The 12,139-nt window shown below is 50.5% G+C and overlaps 1 long non-coding RNA gene across 3 annotated transcripts in view; it reads right to left on the minus strand.

Moving 5' to 3' along the window:
- Nucleotides 1–9,550, minus strand: part of LOC143826714 (uncharacterized) — a 29,366-nt gene extending 19,816 nt beyond the window's left edge. The window contains exons 1-4 of one of the 3 annotated variants that reach the window (XR_013227110.1): nt 9,413–9,550; nt 8,489–8,561; nt 8,264–8,400; nt 4,843–4,900 (exon numbers count right to left, since the gene is read on the minus strand). This is a non-coding gene — a long non-coding RNA (uncharacterized LOC143826714). Of the gene's footprint in view, nt 1–4,842; nt 4,901–8,263; nt 8,401–8,488; nt 8,965–9,412 lie in introns of those variants that run through there. The other 2 variants (XR_013227109.1, XR_013227111.1) reach the window with 2 other exon arrangements.
- Nucleotides 9,551–12,139: the final 2,589 nt, after the last annotated feature.

A 12,139-nucleotide genomic window follows, 5' to 3' on the forward strand; every position in this document is an offset into this window, starting at 1 on the left:
GAGGGGGATTTCTACAATGGCTCACCCCCTCCGGAGCACTCTTTTTTGCTCAAGACACCCTTCTCCCTACAACTCTATGCCCCAAAGCGGGGGGGAAATGTCTTTCTGTTGTGTATTTAAAGGGGGGTGGGGCTGGGGAAACGATTAAAAAAATAAAAAATAAAAAAAATTATATTAAAAGAAATGATCTGGGGGTGGGGGGTGGGGTGGGGAGAAATCCCCAAAAGGAAGCCCATGCATATTTGGCAGGAGGCAGTGTTTCCAAAGAATACGAACATTGATGATCTCCGTATTTTGAAAAATTGTTGTGGATTATTTTTAAGAACGAGCTGCCGAAGGCCTCATTGATTCCTCCGCATCCTCCGCCTTTATGTCGATGGATGTTCGCCTCCGGATTTGGCTCCCCGGGGCAAATCTAAGTTGGTTCCCTTCATAAGGAGGAACAAAGCCCCCGGAGGGCCCGCGGCTCCCTTCTTGCCCTTTTGGTCCTGGGGAAGCCTGTCCCTCAGAGAGGCGCCAAGGCAAAGTGAGCCCGTTCAATGGATCCCAATCTCCGTGTGCAGAAATCGAAAGTGTTAATTTGCGGTTAATGAGTCCTGACTTATCAGCTCTTCATTAAGACAAAGCGAGGCAGGCCGCTGTTCCGCTTTCCCTCTCGGAATTTGACCAGAGCATCCCTAGAAATATCTCTTTTCTGTAGAATATCCAAGAGCAAGCAATTTAAGGGGGTGGGAATCTGTTGGCCTCAGTACAGATGGTGTGGCAGGCAATCTGCACAAATGGACAAGGTTGGGGGGGGGTCCCCTAAAATGTTTACTAGCGTAAACTAGGTACATGTTATGAAGCAAGCCGAAAGTATGTCCTTTTGCTTTTTTTGGACTCAACCCGATCTATTAAAGCACTTTGGTAGCAGGAGGCAATTCCCACAGCCTAGATATGAGCATAGCCCTCCACACCAGGGGTGGCTAAACTGTAGCTCAGGGGTAGTCAAACTGCGGCCCTCCAGATGTCCATGGACTACAATTACCAGAAGCCCCTGCCAGCATTTGCTGGCAGGGGCTTCTGGGAATTGTGGTCCATGGACATCTGGAGGGCCACAGTTTGACTACCCCTGTGTAGCTCTACGGATGTCCATGGACTACAATAACCATGGCAGGGGCTCGTGGTAATTGTCGTCCATGGACATCTGGAAGAGCCACAGTGTGGCCATCTCCGGCCTACGCCCCACGCCCCAAAGATGCCGTGAAAAACCCCATAAGATTAGCACGGGGTGACAAATTTCAGAGGTCTCGCTGCATTATTCAATTGTGGCAAACCAAATTGGAGCCTCATGGTGCCTTCAAGAGTTGCATTGTGGTGCCAGAGGCCACGTTGTCAAGAGAAACTTCAAGACAGAAAGAAAAAAAAAATACATAAATGGCTCTTGATGGAGAAAGTGGTAAGCTCCATTGTTGACTTTTCCTTCCCTCTGTATCTATGTGCTTGACTAGTTCTCCCGGCTACACAGCTTGGTTTGTATTCATATACCGAAAGAGAGTTGGGTTTCATATCCCACTTTTCACTCCCTGAGGGAGTCTCAAAGCAGCCTAACAATCCCCTTCCCTTCCTCTCTCCACAACGGACACCTCGTGAGTTAGGTAGGGCTGAGAGAGCTCTGGGAAACTGCTCTGTGAGAACAGCTCTGTCAGGACTCTAAATAGCCCAAGGTCACCCAGCTGGCTGCATGTAGAAGAGGGGGGAATCAAACCTGGTTCTTCACCACTACACCACACTGGCTTTATTCCAATTCTGGAGAAAGTGGCTGCTTTGTAAGGTGGGCTGGATGGCGTGCTACCCTTCTGAGGTCCATAAGCCCCATCGTCCCAGGCTCCACTGTCAAGCCCAGCCACAGGACACCTTTCCGTCAATGCTCGTCAAGGGTTCTGGCCCTCGCCCATGTGCTGGTGTGCAACATGCACCAGTCCCAACTGGGTTTTGTTCCCAATGTGTTCAGGACATAGCCCACAGGTGAAATCCTATTTCCTTTACTGCTCTCAAAGGCCTATTAAGCCCATCTCTGCTTTGGGCCCCTGCAGATTGGGGTTGCTTGTCAACCCTGACTCGTCTTTCCCAAAACAAAGCCCATTCATACGTGCATTTGGCCCACCATCTCAACTCTGCCAGTCCTTGCTTTTCACTAATGTACCATGAGCCAGCCATGTTGAGTTGTATCCTGCTAAGGGGGGGGGAGCATGGACCAGTCTCCTCTTTCTGTTGCTATGGGAACGGCCACCATCTTTGACACAATGGGGGACTTAAGAAATGCCTTCACGCTTTTGACTGGCGGGACGAGATCTCTCAGGCTGTGACAAACGCACCTGCACGCCCCAAGACCCACACACCTGATCGGGCTAGGCCAGGCTTTCTCAACCAGGGTTTCATGGCCAATGGTAGGAGGGGGAGATGTACGGGGTATATACACCAAGTGGGCGTGTCCACAGCTATGCTTCCCAACCAGATTCTGCACAATGGTGCCGCTTCCGCGGTTTCTTCTAAGCCTGAAAAATGTTTCGAAGGTTTCTCGATGGTAAAGAAATTGAGAAAGCCTGATCTAGGCCCGCAAAAAATATATTTTACAGGGTAGTGGACAGAGAGCTCGACTTGGGCAAGGTTCAGGATGCCAGCCTCCAGTCGGGACCTGGAGATCCCCCCAAATCACAGCTCATCACCAGATTACAGAGAGCTGTTCTCCTGGAGAGAGTGGATGCTTTGGAGGGGGAACTCTGTGGCATATTATCCCACTCGAGGCCCTGTCCTGGGGTCCAGGGGTTTCTCAGCTTTGGTCTGGCCACCCTTTGCCCCTCATTCAAATCCCTAATCAAGGAGGTCGAGGCCACTGCCAACCTCAGCCTGACTCCATGATTACCATATCTATGAGAGAGAGAGAAAGAGCCCTGATTGCTAAAACGGAGCAGAGTGATTACAATGTGGGAGTAGGATCTCGGAGACCCAGATATGAATCCCAACTCTGTCCTGGGCACCTATGGGGTGACCCAGTAACACTAACACACAAATACAGACACACTAACACACACACACACACACATTCAGCCTGTAAGTCCCCGAGAAGGTGGCCTGGACTGGATGGATGGCCCTTTGCGGTCTCTTCCAACTCGGTGTAATTCTGATTCTAATTCTAATCTCACAGGGTTGTTGTGGGGGCAAAGCAGAGGTGAGGAGACCTATGCAAGCCTCTTTAGGCCCCAATCGGGGAGAAAGGTGAGGCGCAAACTGAGCTTGGTCAGGTACTGCAAAGAGGTTGTGAGAAAGGGGGATATTCCAATACAGGCTTCTACTTAACTCGGTTGATTCAGTGGGTTACATCCCATCCCTCATTGCTGCGGTCCTGGCCCCACAACTTCAGCCTCTAAAACTGGCCCTGCCCACTCCTTTCCTCCCAGAAGCATCCAACCCCCATATCTCTCTGTGAAACCCCCACCCATCGTTTCTGGTGTGGGTCACGGCATAGGAATAGTCCCCGCTGAGCTCGTCACAAGACTACAACCCCAGCACCTCCCCTCCCAAAACAGCCTCTGCTACCGTCTGGCATAGACGCAGAACCCAGCTCTCCAGGGTTTAGTTCAAACAAAGAAACAATTGCCAGAAACGTGGTGCCATCACTACCCAACAAATAATTAACACCAAGGTGAAGTCACCTGGCGTGTGCAGCAAATTGTGTTCCTTTTCACACTTCCACAAGCGCAAAGCCACACCATGGAGCCTATGTCTCTAGTGGACTTTAGTTTTTTGACAGTTCCGTTCAGAGGCCTCCGTACCAAGAGTGCGTGGTACAAGCATGTGCGGAATCAGAAAAGGCTGCGGGAGACAGGTTTCCGGGCTGGAATGTTCCTCAATTGAAAAAAAAACAACACAACCCTCCTTGTTCTTGATAAAACGAGCACGCCGCAATGAACAGTTCTGGTCTAACCTTCCCCTTGCCCTGCTATGGCATGGACCTTTTTGAGCCCGTGGGTGCTGTGGGGATTTCCACACAGAGTGGCAGGTGTGGCTGCAAAATGGCCGCCACGAAATTTCCACACCAGGAGATGGAGCCAGCCACAAAATGGCTGCTGCAGCTCACCTCCGGTCACACGGGGAAGGTTCTTTTGCTCTGGGGGTGGCTGAGCTGTCAAAACAAAGTTTTTAAAAAGCGACACAGCCAATCCAGTGGCTAAAAGTGGCAAAAGCCACACTTGATCACACCTAAAGGTCGGGCCCAGGAAGGGTGGTGGCAGAGACCCAAACACCCGCGGGCACCGTGTAGGGGACCCTGACGCTAGATCTATCCTCACCCACTGCAAATCCGGCAGTGGGACGGTTTGTATTGATTTTTAATTTTTTTTAACTGTTTCACAATTGGGTTTCATGAATGTTTTAAACCACTCCCTGAGATGACAGGCTCGGTAGGGGTGGTCTAGAAATGCAACCAATCAATCCATCAATGTGCAATAGCTCTCCATTTGAAACGGGCTCGAGGCATTCATGCTGCTGACCGCCATGTGCTCCCCAGGTCTAGCCCCGCCACTGGAAACAAGCTATGACCGTGCACAGTTCAAATTAAGCCCCGCTCCTCAGCGACAGAAACTCAACTCCTCATCGCCCTTGTAAAGAAAAATGAACATTTGCTGACAACTCCTATGAGACCACCCACCCACCTTGGTTCCAGGCAAACAGCATTCTTGCCCACCCACACGCCCACCAGGCTCCAGTGTCAAAGCCCTCCCCTCCTTGAAGCTTCCCGCGGTGCTACGAGAGAGCAAAATCATTCCCAATGTGTTTTAACAAAAAGTATTGGCCACTCACCACCACTCAAAATTGCCCTGGCTACGAATCTCCAACAGATCCGCCAGCACTCTTTCAGCTGGAACCAAAGACAGACAAATAAATTAGGATGTGGTCACTCTTGGAGACCTTTTTAAGCTCCTCAAAACCCTACATAATTACACAGAATATGGCGCATCATCGAAAAGTATGTCTACACAACAGAGCGGAACCTGTTTTCAAAACTGTTCCGCTCCCACAGCTTTCCCCCAAAAACCCATCCTGGGAACTGCAACCTCCTGACAGCACTGAAAATTCTGCTGTCCTGGAACTGTCGCTCCCGTGATTTCCTGGCTGGATGCTACAACTGCGAAACAGGTTTGAAACCAGTTCAACATTAGGAGTACTGCGGACGCATCTCGGCGCAGAGCTCCGGAAACGTTTCCACGCTGAGCGGCAGTCATTTACTCCGCGCCGAAGGAAGGCTCGGTGGCGTGCGTGTGGAGAGCGGCTGCCGATAAGCATTGATTTAGCTCCATTACTGATAAACATTGATTTAGCTGGGAGCGCTTGTTGAAGTCAATCACTTCTCTCCAGAGGGTTAATCAGCGCATTGGCAGGACGCCTAGTGCCTCCCCACCCGCGTACAGAGTGGGCCCTGCCAGCGCACCATCTCCGTTCCGCTAAAAGCTTCTCCTGCCTCTGAAATCGGCAAACAATTTACATTTGCAGTTTATAAAAAGGGCTTCTCTGATCCTTTACGGAGCAAAGGGGGGAAAAGTGGAGGAAGCAGGAAGTGATGTCAAACAAGAGCCTGGATTCAGAGGAAGAGGGTCAGGTCCCCTAATGGTTCGATGAATGGCTTGGGTGGATCATATCAGTTTAGCTTACTTTACTGGCTGACGGGATCTATTTGACTGCCCGAAAGGCTCCAGTTAAAAGCTAGTTTACGCATAAGCGTTTGTCACTGATCTAGAACTTGCAAGTCCCATCGTTTTGCAGGCCACAAGAACTGAGAGCACAAACCATGGAGCCAGTCAACCATGGAGCTATGGAACAAAAATAAAGCCGGAGAGCAAAGTTATTTATTTATTTCGATTTTTATACCGCCCTTCCTGGGGCGGTTTACATAAATCTGGGCTCTGGGCGGTTTACATAAATCTAAATCTAATCTACAATCTAACCCAGAAGGCTTAACCATGGCTAGTGCCAGCCACGGTTTGCTGCCTTCAACCCTGGTTGCAGTCTGAAACACAGCATGGAAACACAGCCCGGTTCCAGCAGACACCACCGACATCAGCGGTCATAACCATGGTCTGCAGGTATAATCCTTAATTACTGCAGACTGCTTGAAACCATGGGCCTGCCATGCCAAAGAATAGGAAAAGGTTGCCCAATAGGTGGGAGTTTAGAAAGTGGGCAGAGCTGGGGGGGACGGGGGACAGGGGACAACATGTGGCCAGAAGGGATTCAGATTGGTTGTGCAGATTAAAAAGGCAGCCCGTTTAACAGAATTTATGCCTTAAATAGCTGCAATCCGAGCTAGGCATAACGTTGCTCCTTGAAATTTTGTGGTTAGCTCCGCCTCCTGGGGCAGCCATTTTGTTGCTGTGGCCATCGCCCTATGCCCAAATTCCAAAGGTGCCCACAGTCTCAAAAAGATTGGAGACCGCCTAGATGAGAAGTATTTATGGCAATGCACTGAAGCCTTTATGGATCTCTAAGGCAAAAAAGACGTACATTCCCAAGGCATTGTCCAGAAATGGCCCTTTTTTGGACGACGATGCTTGAATTTGGTGCGGGGATAATCCAATCGAGGGGTAGGGCAGGTAGATTTTAAAGCGCGTCTTGAGGTGGTCTTTGTACTCTCTCGGTTCCAAGTCATTTGGGCAAAATTGACACTTTAAATTCTGGCTGGCAGGAGCCGCCACGGATCCCGGAGAACGAACAGAGCGCGCTCACTCACTCACCACCGCCAAAGAACACAAATATCCCACAAGTCGCCCTGCGATAAGGCGGGGTGTAAATATTTGAAATCAATTAATTAAGTTTTATGAAACCTCTGAACACAAATTTAGCCTTGTAACGTTCAGAAGAATGTTTACCTGTAAAACACATTACTCTGAAACCTGCCCGAGGAATGAGGTGGGCGAGTTCTCTTTGCCCTGGGAATACACGAAAATAAACACCTGCTTCCTCTTTCCGGCTAACGCCTTCAGGGAACGTCCAATGAGAAAGGTCCAGGAACTGGAAATTCTGATAGGGCCCAGAACTGGATGGGAACCCCTCCCTTTACATGCAAGGGCTGGAGAACACGTGGATTGTGGCCGACTTTCCCGCCAACGCAACAGATTTTGCTTTTGAAGCTTTTGGAAAATGCGAATAATTCTCCTTGATGGAAATTGTCTTTTAATTAGGGCTGCCACCCCTGATAGACATGATTAATCAAGTAATTTATTAATCATAGATTAAAATGTGTGGTTTTAATCAGATTTTAATCAGAGCGGTCTGCGTAGGCATCGTTGCTTTAAGCCGGCTACGTGCATCCCTCGATTCAGGCAGCAAATTTTAGATAAATTCCCAGCCAGTAAGGAGCTGTCATTAAGCCTGCTTAAATCCCATGAAGAGTGTATTGTGCTTATTAGAGGGGTGACGCCTCTGGGAACAATTGGCTGTCCTGTCCTGCAGTGGTGGCACAGAATGTTCACAAACATTCCAAGTGCTCAAGGAACAAAGCAATTCCAGTTTGTTTGGATTTTTTTTTTTTGGAATTTAAGACTTTTGTAGATCTAAGAGTAGCTTTCTTAGACTGGCTCATATATAGCAAGAGGTGCTGGGGGACTAGGGGTAGGAAGCACCGTGCCAAATATGGCTGAAATTATGGTAAAAGGAGGCAACACATTTAAAAAAAACAACAGGAAGCCATGGAAAAGGAAGTGACAAAGAAGGAGGTTCAAGGAAAAGGGCAGAAAAGACCAAGAAGGAGCTAAAAAAAAAAAAAAGACTTCGGACAGAATTTCACAGATTTGAACTGAACTGCTAATTCTTTGACGGAGCGTCCAAGAAGAATGTATCGGATTTGGTCACCTCAAATTCTCACAGATAACATAAACATCAGGATTTCACTAAAATAATTATACAATATAGGAGGAACTACAGGAGGAAAATTGATTTGTAAAAAAAGAACAACCCAAAACCCACCCTTAAAATTCTAAAATATTTCGCATTAAATTTAATTTCAGAATTAATATAACTGAGGAAGATATAACCAAAATTTTTGATTTTTTCCCCCTTTTACCCACCACAAAACTGACGAATGAACAATTCGGCAATTAAAAAAAGAAATCTAAGAAACTCAACAGAAATCTCCAAACATTGGCTCTTGACGTTCCCTTCCTTCACCTGCCTCTGCTATTAGAAGATTACAGAGATTATTCAAGCCTCGCCTCCAACCGTAACCTACCTGGAATAGTACAAGAAGAACGGGGTTCTTGTTCGCCTCTCCCTTCGCCAATCAGAATGAGGCATTTCCTCGGAGGCAGGTCAGCGATTTGCTCTCTCTCCGCCATGCCGAAAGACGACGAGGGAGCCATCTTGCTCCTATGTACAAGCCCAAGTTAGATTCCCCCAAATGGCTGGGAACCAACAATTTCATTCCAGAAGGCCTAGGAAAATACCGGAGCCTCACCTTAATCATTCATGAAGGACACGGGAAGAAGATTCTAGAGCCGTCCGGTTCCTTGCGTTGACCCGTAGTCAGCCTTGAGCCAACGATAAGCACGTGCAGAGAAAGACTGCCAAGAACGAAAGGCTAGACAGGAAGGAAAGAGCAGAGGACAGAAGGCCCCCCAACCAAAGCCCACCCCGCTTCCAACGCCAAGACCCAGACGGCAGCGATGGGAACGCATATCTTCCTTCCTCTCCTTCCTGCTGTTTGAGACAGCGCCGAGATCAGCGACTCCGTTCACGTGCCAATGCGGGCTGATGCCAGCCCCACCAGCTTTGACTCTGTGCCAAGTTCAAATGGGCACAGGTGTGCCAGTGTAAGAAGGATGAATGGGAGGGGAAGAAGCGTATAAGGGGAGATGGATCGGGGTACCCCCTACCTGCATCCTGAGGGTTCGGTTAGGCACGCCCAACACGCTCCGAGACCCTCCCCGCCGCAAACTGCCCTCTTTGCCAATCTCCCCTCCCCCACAGGATTGAAGGGCATCCCCTCCCCTCCTGCCGAACCCCATTGTTATTTCGTTCCCAGTCTCCTGTCCCAAGTGCCCGCAGATCCGCCCGGGTCCCGCCGTGGATGCCCGTTGCCATCCAAATCCGCCAAGTCTCCTTCTCCTCTTCCCTTTTGACTCTCTCGTCCCCCTCTGTGCCTCCCGGTTCCTCGCTCTTTGCAGGCGGGTGCCAAGCGACGCGGACGAGGCCAGGGGGCTCGGTGCCAGCCGTCGGAAGCTGCCACAGACACAAGGCACCCCGCGCCAACCTCCACCCCCCCCCGTGCCAGTCAGTTGCGCCGGCCCTCTCTGCCTCCTTCTCCCCGCGGGCACAGCCTTGCCAGCTGCTGCCTCCTTCCCTTCCGTAGTCCCACCCTGCACTGCAATCATGCACCAACCTGGCATCTCTCACACTCAGCCTCCCCCGCCCCCACCCCGTCCGGTTGGCATTAGAGCTGGCGAGCCCAGCAAATACCGCAGAGGGAGAGGAGGGTGGCAGGGCGGGCGGCTGCTCTGTGCCAGCTGTCGTCGCCCCTCCCCCGCGCAGAGTCGCTCCGGGTATCGGGCTGGCATATGCCACCTCCTCCTCCTCCTCCTTCCTCCCCCTCCATCCCTCCCTGAGCATCACTTCTCCATTCTGTCCATCTTCTCCTCTTTCCTCCCCCCGGTACAACATAGTAGTCCTTCGCTCTCTCTTCTTCCCCCCTCTCTTTCCCTCCAGCGCCAACCTCCTTCCAGCACCCATGCCATCTACCTCCTCTGGCGCAGGTGCCCTGCTCTTTATGCCAACCACGGCCAGGGGGAGCATGTGTGTTTGGGTGTGGGGGGGGGAGAGACAAGGGCTGTGTGGATGCACATCCAAGACCGGCGTCCCTTCCGGAGAACAGACTCCCTCGCCCGATAGACGCGCACACGGAGACGACTTGCCCACCCCAACCTTCGTAGGAAGTGGCACCGTGCCAACCCATAGAGAGCCATCTGTGCCCCCGTCTGCAGATGCCCTCCCCCCTCCCTCCTCCGCACTAATTGGCAGCTGAATTAATTAAATCCTGGATGCTCATTAACATTCCGACAGTGCGATCCGGGGGCGGGGGGGATGGGGACGGGAGGGGGGGGAAGAGGGGCTGTTCCGAAGATATCTGAACCGGGCACCACAACCGGGGGGGGGGGTTGGGGAAGGGGGCTGGAAACACAGAAAGCAGAGGCAACGGTGATGGTGAACCTGGGTCTTCTTTGGGGAGGGGACAGAAGTTCTGCCTTCCGGGTTACGGAGGGAGAACTAGTACCCCTGGGCAGACATCTCGGGAGAGGCCACGGTGATACAAAAAATAATTATTATAGGAAATACTGAAGCGGCTTGAAAATCAAATGTTCGAGTGTTTTTGATTTTCACCTGGCCAATACTTCTTGGGATAGGGTGGCAGGGCAATGAAGCAGCCGCATTTCAAAACAATACTGGAATCACGATCCAGATCGAAATAGCAGCTTTGAAAAGAACAAACAGTTCCCATCACCGAACGCAGAAAATGCCCACTTAAGGAAACTGGGGGTGAGGGGGTGTGATTTTCCCCAATTCCAGCTCCCCCGGCCCACCCCACCAAAATACCTGCCTTGCTAATTCCCTTGCCAGAGGGAAATGCCCATGCATCTAACTGGGAAAATTCCCAAGAGCCTGGTTCTTCCATTCTTTACTGAATTTTAATACCAACAAATTGATTTTATTATTATTTTCTTTAAAGCTGTTTTCCTCTTTGATGCCTGCTGGCTTGGGGATCTTATTTGGGTAGACAAGCAAAAAATCTTATTGATCTCTAAGGGGATCCCAAACTGAGCTTTTCTACAGTGGACCAACACGGACATGTGCCCAAAGCGATCTTACAAACAGTGATCTATTCTCTGTGTCTTGGCAGGCCAGAGGAAAACCACTCATCTTCCGCTAAGCCAGCCTGTTCCCCTTCAGAAGAGTTGAAAACATGCTGGAAATGCTCCAGGATGTATTCTCTATTTATTCCCCCTCTGCTGTTTTTTCTAGCACATTTTCATCCTCCTCCAAGACTCTCAGAGCTGAGTACAGGCGGCAGGATGCTGGACTAGGTGGGCCTGATCCATCAGGACTCCTCTGATGTTCTTATTTTATTTTATTTATTTCTTATATTTCTATACTGCCCTCCCTTCCGGCTCAGGTCAGCTTATATAGAATGTATGTTTATGAAGGCCTAGGTCTCTCTGCTATGTTGTTGGCACTCCAGAGGAGCTGGCTGGCCACTGTGCAAGACAAGAGGCTGGACTAGGCAGACTCTTGGCCTGATCCAGCAGGGCTCTTCTGGGCTTTTAAGCCTGGAAGAGAAGCTAGGCTAAGACATTATGAAAAAGCTCTCTTCTCCCAGTGAGATTCTGAAGCCAGCTCTCCTTGTTGCAAATTCTGCACATCACGGCATTTCTGTAGGTGTCAATGAAGAGCTGGTCTCTTTGTACCCTGTTTTATCCTACCCGAAGGAGTCTCAAAGCAGCTTACAATCGCCGACCCTTCCTCTCCCCACAACAGACGCCTTGTGAGGGAGGTGGGGGTGAGAGAGCTCTGACTGGCCCGAAGTCACCTAGCTGCTTGCATGGGAAAGTGTGGAGAATCAAACTTGGTTCTCCAGACTAGAGGCCACTGCTCTTAACCATGCTGGCCAGGAGAGAACAAGAGTCAAGCCTGCGGCACAGGGGTTAGCCTCCGCTTGGCATGCAGAAGGTCCCCGGTTCAATCCCCAGCAACTCCAGTTGAAAGGAGGTGATATGAGATCTGTAAGATCAGGTGCACATGCTGGGCTTGAACCCTGGCACCTTCTGAATCGATGCCCACCTTCGCCCATGGGCACTGCTCAGAAACCACCTCCCTGGGAGCCCTCTTCTCTAAGCCCTGCTCACTTCCAACTGCAGCGGGCAAGGGGAAACCGGCCCAAAGGCAGCGGGGGAGCCAGATCATTTGGGGAATGTGTGTGTCTTTTGGGTTTTAATCCACTTGTGATTTTGGGGGTGGCTTGCTTCCCCGGGCAGCTGCACCTCTGGTGCAAAAACCAACCGAAAGAGAACAAAATTGTTGCAGCAGCGGGAGTCAGGCTAATCCTCTCCATTTTATC

Source organism: Paroedura picta, chromosome 16 (assembly GCF_049243985.1).
Source record: "Paroedura picta isolate Pp20150507F chromosome 16, Ppicta_v3.0, whole genome shotgun sequence".
Classification (NCBI taxonomy): Eukaryota; Metazoa; Chordata; class Lepidosauria; order Squamata; family Gekkonidae; genus Paroedura; species Paroedura picta.